We start from the raw sequence: 8,837 nt of genomic DNA on the forward strand, positions 1-8,837 counted from the left end.
TGCTCCAAGCTGTCTAGGTGGTGGCAACCACCAAGAGTAACAAGTGAACCCCACAGCGAAACACGAACACCAAGTGCCTCTAGATGCAATCACTCAAGCAATACACTTGGATTCTCTCCCAATCTCGCAAAGATGATGAATCAATGATGAAGATGAGTGGGAGGGCTTTAGCTAAGCTCACAAGGTTGCTATGTCAATGTAAATAGCCAAGAGAGTGAGCTTGAGCCGGCCATGGAGCTTAAATAGAAGCCTCTATGAAATAGAGTCGTTGTACCCCTTCACTGGGCACAACACGGGGTGATCGGACGCTCCAGTCATATCGACTGGACGCTGGACCTCAGTGTTTAGTCACGCGATGCGTGCCATGTGTCCCCTCTCTTTGAATGTTGATCGCCAGATCTCAACGGTCAAGTGACGACCGGACGCAGCAGCTCAAAGTGACCGGATGCTGAACCCCAGCGTCCGGTCGTTTCTAGTAAGCATCTAGAGACGACTTTTCACGACTGGACACATCCGGTCAAGCTCGATCGGACTCACCCAGTGTCCGGTCACTTAGTGTTTCCCCTGTGCCTGACCATGTCAGTGTGACCAAACACAGCTAGCCAGCGTCCGGTCGTTTCAGTGCCAGTGTCCGGTCGACGACCGACGCTGCGCTTCTTCTGCTGCTACTAATCGGACGCGCCGGTCCTTCAGAGACCAGCGTCCGGTCACTTACAGTGACCTCCATCTTTTCTATCTAGGGCACCGGTGAAGTTCTTAACCCTTGCTCAAATGTGCCAACCACCAAGTGTATCATCTTGTGCACATGTGTTAGCATATTTTCACAAACATTTTCAAGGGTGTTAGCACTCCACTAGATCCTAAATGCATATGCAATGAGTTAGAGCATCTAGTGGCACTTTGATAACCGTATTTCGATATGAGTTTCACTCCTCTTAATAGTACAGCTATCGATCCTAAATGTGATCATACTCACTAAGTGTCTTGATCACCAAAACAAAATGGCTCCTACCATTTATACCTTTGCCTTGAGCTTTTTATTTTTCTCTTTCTTCTTTTCAAGTCCAAGCGCTTGATCATCACCATGGCATCACCATCATCATGTCATGATCTATATTTGCTTCGTCACTTGGAATGTGCTACCTATGTCATGATCACTTGATAAACTAGGTTAGCACTTAGGGTTTCATCAATTTACCAAAACCAAACTAGAGCTTTCAGCCGAGTCAGGCCACGCAAGGCCTTGGCGCGGCGCGGCATTGGCCTAGGGCATGCGTGGGCTAGCGACCGTGGCTTGGTTGCGACGTGACCCCGATACCAACTGTGTTGTGCCCACGGTGACCACAAACACAGTCCGAACGGCTGCCCTAGGTGACGTGCACACATTTTAAAGCGTAGCAAAAGTTACTAACGATCATAGTTGAGGTTCAACTAACTCTCCTGTCGTGAAGTCCACATTGCCAATGACCTAGCAACATCATCGCATGATCAGAGAGCAACCAGGGAAGGAGATAGATGGATGCCAATATGAGCTCGTCACTCTGAACACCAGTTGGCGAACGGATCACCAACACAGTTTCTACATGTTTTAGCGAAGTTTGGGAAATTTTTATGAGGACAACATGACACCTAACACCACTACCACCTAAGCCATGCTCAAGTGTTCGCTTAGAGGCAACCAACAGTACAAGAACATGAAGTTAGTGTTTAAACAATTTTGTTAGAATTTGAATGTCAAAACAACATTGTCTAATATCATTTCTAGACTTAGAAAAGAGCAAAGTCCGGTTAGAACTAACAACCATTAGCGCTTTCATCACAATTTATAATATGTCTAAACCTTATTAATTTCAACCAATAAGCATTTCACACAATAGTCCATACTTCATACTAATCCATAGGAACAAAACATTTAAGCACCCTTTTAACTATTTTGCTCAATATAATTCACCAAAATAGCATTTTAAACATAAGTTCAATTTCTTGCGATTAAACAAAAAGTTCTAGTTTAAATTTCGGATTCGATGTTTGAGCTCCCAAAACACTGGTTAACACTATTCCCTTTTCAAACCTAAAGTTGCATTCTTATCTACACTATTTGCTCATTATTTTTACATAAGTACTATACACAAGTTATATTTTGTTTTTTTTTTACAGAAATTGTTTTTCGTTGACCTTAACCTAGGTGCTAAGCAAGCTCATAACACTAGAGGTGTTACAGTACATTTCGAGTATTTCAGATGTTTTAGAGGTATGTGTTCATCTGTGTTTTCCGGACGCATATTTCAAGTGTGTTTATCTGGATGTTGCATATGTTTCACACTACGTTGCATGGGTGTTTATTCGGATGTTGTGTATGGTTGCCATGATTTTCAAATGTGTTTTTAGGTGTTTTTTCAAGTGTTTCAAAAGCATGTTTTAAGTGTTTCAACTGCCTTCAGACGTATGTTACAACTGTTGTATTTGGATGTTTCAAAAGTAGATCAGGTGTTGCATATGTCCTTCCCACCTTTTGCTGCATCGTCTCTCCCGGAGCTGGCAGAGCATCCACACGACGCCACGACCGGATCATTCTGAATCAGAGATGCAATATGCCCTTCCCCTCCTGTCGCTCGGGCTGCCCTGCTGTAGCTTGAAATGGGTGCAGTGCTGCATGGTGCATCGGGGGTCTTGCAGAGGGAGCGTGTATGAGATGGCAGCACAGTGACATGATGGGGGGTGTGGAGGAGATAGGTCCTAGATGGGACGCGTGCACGCATGCCGGTGCTGTTTCTATACATGGGTGTCGCTTTTGGAGGTGCGTCCGTACGCGTCCTGGCGCTGGACGTCCGGGCGTTAGACGTACCTTAAAAATACACTTCTCAAATCAAATGATTATTTCAACTTGATCTAAAACATTTTTTTGAAACTAACTTTAATCTAAAATCTAAAAGAGAGTAGGGCGACGATTTATTTTTCTGTTCTCCAACAGTTATCGATAATGCACTACTTATATTATATTAAAATATTTTAAGTTGGGCCCACCAACGGTACAATCGCATAGGTGCGTAGAGGTAGTCTTCGTATATACCTCTCAGAATTAGACACCTAGTTAATCACCGATCAAATTACCCCATCTCTACTCTAAAAAGATTAAAGAGGGGACGTCAACCGTCAGTCAACTAGCCTCTCACTCTCTGCCTCCCGGACCCCCACACCCATCTGACTCTCTAAAAGTAAGGCTAATAGTATAGCTGGGTTGTTGGCCGTGAGTTTTTTTTACTGTCTTTCTCTTAATCCACTTGTATAGTAATTAGATTTTTAGCATGAATGCATAGCTCACTTAACTCTCTTACAGCAATTCTTGGTTCTTATTAGGGATGAAAATGGTACGGATATTTTTCGACCGTATTCGAAACCAAATCCGTTTAGAGGGGTTGAGATCTGTCCGTATTCGAGTCTAGATATCCAACATTCAATACCGTATCCGTATCCGAATATTCAAATCGCATATTTACGATGTCGATATCCAATCGTATCCTATCCGACATAGTTGACACTATCCATATTCGAATTCGAATCCAAACAAACGGTCTGTTCGCTGGTTGGTTTCTGGGCTAGTTTAGGCTGACTGATGCTGGTTTTATGTGAGAGAAAAATACTGTTGGTTGGTTGATTTGGGCAGATTGAAACCAACAAACAAATGAAATAAAAAATATAAAAATAAATATAATATTGATCAATATAATATCGGTGATATCCGTCCATATTCGATCCATTTTCATGTATCTGAACTTTACGGTCCGTTTCTCTGCTCCCTTCTCTCCTCTCTCTCTCTCTCTCTCCCTCTCCCTCTCCTCCGTCCCAACGTTTTGCCGGCTTACCGCCTTTATTGGACTTGCTCTGAACCTCGCGAAGCCACCGCTTCCCTTCCCCTACCGCGCAGCCGCCCAGCCCCCTACTCCGCCCTGCCGCCGCTGCTTCCCCGCCCCTCCCCGTCGCTGCTGACCACCGCGTCCAGCCGCCGCCCTCCTCCACCACGCATCCCACTGCCACCGTGCCGCATTCCCCGTTGCCGCCGCATCGCGGTCTGCCGCTGTGCTCATTCCGTTCTCCTCCTGCTGGCCGGACGAGTCCGCGGCCTCGGCGGCTGAGGTTGCCTCGTTCGTGTTTAAGAGCTCGATGTCGTTCGCCGTGGTGGCTGCTGCAACAGGTACGAGTTTTCCATCGGGGCCCATCTGCGCCACCGCCACCTGCCGGGGAGCGGGTTCCTCTCCGGGCCCATATTCATCCTGTCAGCGACTCCAACACCTTCTTCCTACTCAAGACGAGCAGTGCGAGTTGAGGCCTGGCGCTCGCTGCTTCAGCCGACGCGGAAGGAGCATGGGACGACGACGGGGACGGGGATGGCGCCAAGGATGGGTCGGTCTCCATGTTCATCTCCTCGCCCTCGCTCGCGCCGCCGAACCGGAGGCGCTCGTCGTCTGAGCGCACCCCTGCCCGCGCGCCAGTTGCTAGCACGAGCCCTGTCCTCGGACGCCCGCCTTGCTTGCATCTCACGTCGGGTGCTCTGGTGCCACCACGAGCGCGTGCCCACCGTTCTCGGGGTCGGCTGAGAGCCGCGCCGCGCCCTGCGGGACGACGGCCGCATGCCGCCCCCGAGCTAGCCGCGAGCTGCGCCTGAGGTCCGGCCACGCCGTGCCTGGGGGCCGGCCACGCTGCTCCTAAAGGCCGGCTGCATGCCGCCTCGGGGCCCACCGTGCCTCGCTGAACGCCATGCGTGCGGGTGGCGTGGCTGGCGCGGCCATGCGCCGCCTCTGCCGGTGGAGCCGCCACCTGCGTCAGGGATACTGAGACGATGACCAAGAGAGGAATGGAAAAATCCAGCCATGCACGTTCTTGGCTTTGCGGCCATGGCGGACAGCGGCGATGGGATCAGCCAATACAACCCCTACCCTTGATCGTTCTCGACGGGATTGCTTCCAGGAGCTAGCTTTCAACCTTAATCACTCATTGCTACATGGAATCGAAATGAGAAGGCTCGCTCGTGGCAAATTTTGAAAGATGCAGAGGGTGGCCAATGCGGATGCATTCTGGCTTTTATAGCCGAGCATCGCGAGGCAGGGCAGACATGGGCTCGACCGGTGCTCGTGGTGGCTTCTAGAGCACGGCGGGGCGTCCACTTGCACAAGTGGCGGTGCCGCGGACGCGGGTGGCGGGCGCCACACTTGCCGCGCAGGGGGAGGTCGTCGCCGCCATGGATAAGGCCCAGGCCCAGACGACGACGTCGTGTGCGGCCGCGGTGTACGCCAAGGAACGGCAACCTCGCCTGCGTCTAGCTCGCCCACCTTCCAGAACAGCGCTCAAGGGCCTCGTCAAGCTGCAGAAGCGGTCGCGCGACGGCAGCAGCTTCGCCGCCGTGCGTTGGGGCGGAGTTCGCTCGCGGCAGCCAGGGCAGAGCTCGCCCACGGCGGCTGGGGCGGAGCTAAGCTCGCCCGCACGTTGGTAGCGGTGGCCAGGGCGCTAGTCGCGTTGGCCGAGGATGCCCCAGCACTGCGTCGGGCTCTCGGGCACCATCGATTCGGCCGGGGCGGCGCTGCTACACGGAAGAGAAGAAAAAAGAGGAAGGTTTGGGTGGTTGACAAATGGGCCCCACTGTAGGGCAACATGGTCATTTCATCTGTCTGTTTGACATGGTTAGAGGTAAAAGTGGACGGAATGGCATGGAAGGCAAGAAAGTTTAGCGTTGTGGCATCAGGGTGCGTTCGAACTTTTTAGTGGCCTGTAAGCCAGGACCATCTTTCATAATGGCACACAGGTAAAAGGCTCATATTTTTTGCACAAGATCAAGGAATCTGTCTAGATTGTCATGTTATCTCCCCTTGTGTTTTCCTAAATGTGTTGTGAGTACTGAAGCTGAATAAAATGATTGTTTGATGGTTACTTGGTCAGAATATATCATCTTTCAGTTTCTGATGAATTTGCCAGTTGTCTGAAGTTTCGCCTCTAGCGGCACACTATCTTTTCAATTGTTTTAGAAAATATTATCACCCTAGAAAAGATACAAACTATCTATCCAAATTTCCATCCCAAGTTAAAGTTAATGGCTTCAAGAGCAACTGTCTATGACAAGAGAATCTTACATAATTAGTTTATATACATGAGATGATGTGTCACTTCTTTCATATTGAATTTTAATAAACATGAGGTATGGTTTTCTATAAAGAACATCAAATTAGTAACTTGTTTTCCAGAATAATTAATGTTACATAAACATTGAGTGTTGTCACTGCCAAGTTTGCTGCACTTGACATTCGTGTATGTAGGGTGCCAGTAATTTTGCATAATCAATATCACCTGTTTTTGTCCCCACTTTGTTCTATAGATCGCATGTACCTATGCTTGACCTTTTGATTTTGTTGTTTGTAACAGTTGTTATAATAATCCTTGAGCACCGGTTTTGACTGCTTGATTTTATTTCAGTTATCTTTCCCAGAATCCATGTGATGTATCCATATAAGCGTCTCGGAATCAGCAGGGAAGCATCTGAAGATGAATTTCGAGCTGCTGAGAACTTTCTGATAAGCAAGTATGCAGGGCAAGTCAAGCATTGATGCAATTGATTCTGCCCATGGAAGAATAACGATACAGTATTTCAGGACAACGAGCCACCTCTTAATATGGTAAACACATTGTATTATTCATAAAATCTTCTAAACTGAAACTTTCTAAATGGACTTGTCTTTAGTAATAGATCATTAGATACATATGAGGGGAAGTCCATTTCAGTAACAGATCATTACATACATGGGTTCCAACAACCATGATTACATTTTGAGAAAGAGAAAGTGGCAGTTTCTTTTGTATGGTTGAGGCCTTACTGCTTTGGCCATGTTAAGATTGATTTTTCTTTGTTTCTCTGTGTTGAACTAATTAACTATACATCAGTCCATTTTTCTTACTTTCATGATCAGGTCACCAAATAACATTCGAACAAGTGCCATTAGTAAATCAGAGGTTGTCAGTAAGACTAAATGTGAGAAACTAATAATTGTTTGGGCATAGAGACACAGTTGGCCACAAATATTACAGTATGAGAAGACCGTGGAGGAGAAGTTGTCGATGTTTTTTTTTTCTTATAGATTTGCAATTCGAAGCTGCTTGAGCTGCAGCGGAGGAGAAGCTGCCGATGTTAGTTTCTTATAGAAGCTGCTGAAAGTGATGCTGTCCACCCAGCTGAGTCTGAGTGTATTCACCAGCTGCTTGAGCAAGTTCGACATCACAAAGTGAATATCGATGGCAATGTTTGCACTCTCATGGTGACTACATGAGTTCTTGAGGTAACTTATATAACTTGTTTTTACTTCATTGAATTTTACTGTCTCAGATTACTCTTTGATTTGGAGAACTTTAGGCTAACTTAGCCATGCTGGCTGCTATGTTAAATTAATATCGATAGATCTTTATTGAAATGTATTTACTTGAGGTGGTGTTCTCTGGCTAGAGTTACATCTAGCCATCTAGGTCAATACTAGATGATGCTCTTGAATCATCTCTTTGACTCCACTAGCTGCAGGTTTGATGCTCATTAATATGTTCCTCACCTTGAGCAGGTCAGAAATAGATTGGTGTTGCTGGCAGTACTGCATATGTGGCACCTGAGGTTCTACTAGGAAATTACTCGCAAAAGGTATAGATATAGGGGCTGCTGGGGGTGCTTCTGCATGTTCTACTGATGGGCAGTCTTCCATTCCAAGGAAACTCTAATCACAAGATTTTGTCTGAAACTGACCTACTACATTCAAGTCGCTTAGTGAATTCTGGTTCCTTGCATGCCAACGACCCCAGTAATGGTGCACTATAAATTGTTCTGTATCCACACTATTAATACATTCTGAAAACAAAAGTTATTGTGTATAAATCACTAATATGTAAATATTACTCCCTTTGTTCCAAATTATAAGTCAAAACATAAGTCGTTTTGACTTTTTTGATTCATCCATTTTGCTATGTATCAGATATATTATTATATCTAGATGCATAGCAAAATGAATGTAACAAAAAAAATCAAAACGACTTATAATTTGGAACGGATGGAGTATGTTAGTCCTGATATTGGCATTTGAACAAGTACATAATTTAATTCAAGTTTCTAGATTCGAGAAAGGATTCTATTTGATATGCAGTTAGTTGCATACAAGGGCAAAGGTAAGTAGTAAGTTGTGGGTGCAAATGCACCCCCCCCCCCCCCCCCCCCCCCCAAAAAAAATATATACTCCTTTCATTTTAAATTATAAGTCGTTTTGACTTTTTTGGTACATCCATTTACTATATGTATGTCTAGATGCATAGAAAAAATGGATAAACTAAAAAAGTTAAAACGACTTATAATTTGGAATGGATGGAGTACTGACTATGAGGATGAGATGGAAAATGCTTCAAAGGACGAGGGAACAAAAGATAAGGAATTACAAATTTACAACCTGTGAATGAAAAAAAAAATAGTGAAAGCGGAACAAATAGAGAAGCAGGTGACTTTGGTCAGGCAATTCAAGAATAGCCTAAGCAAGAAGGAAGAGGTAGTTGGAAATTGGAGGGCAGTGGAGGAAAGAAAGGAGATGGAAGCTCGTAGTAAACAAATATGTGGAGAACAAGTCAAGTTTGTTTTTTTTTTTTTTTTTTTTTTTGCGAACAGAGAATAAGTCAAGCATTGATAGTGAGTATATGCCTAGGGACTCCTGCACATCAGGGGATGATGATGAAAGCTGCCCAGATATTAGAAAATCTAAGAATTTCAAGAAAAAGCTGAGGAAGGATGAGGCTAGCAACTTGGATGGTTCGGTATATTGGGGTATTGG

At 45.7% G+C, this 8,837-nt stretch overlaps 1 long non-coding RNA gene across 2 annotated transcripts; it reads left to right on the forward strand.

Annotated features, from left to right (window-relative positions):
- Positions 1-4,277: 4,277 nt before the first annotated feature.
- On the forward strand, positions 4,278-7,919 carry LOC136545892 (uncharacterized). Of its 2 annotated transcripts, none has more exons than XR_010781180.1 (3): positions 4,278-6,662; positions 6,954-7,319; positions 7,593-7,919. It is a non-coding gene; the product is annotated as an uncharacterized lncRNA (long non-coding RNA). The 2 variants fall into 2 exon arrangements; XR_010781181.1 differs by having other exon boundaries at positions 7,122-7,319.
- Positions 7,920-8,837: the final 918 nt, after the last annotated feature.

The sequence above is a fragment of the Miscanthus floridulus genome, chromosome 3 (assembly GCF_019320115.1).
Source record: "Miscanthus floridulus cultivar M001 chromosome 3, ASM1932011v1, whole genome shotgun sequence".
Classification (NCBI taxonomy): domain Eukaryota; kingdom Viridiplantae; phylum Streptophyta; class Magnoliopsida; order Poales; family Poaceae; genus Miscanthus; species Miscanthus floridulus.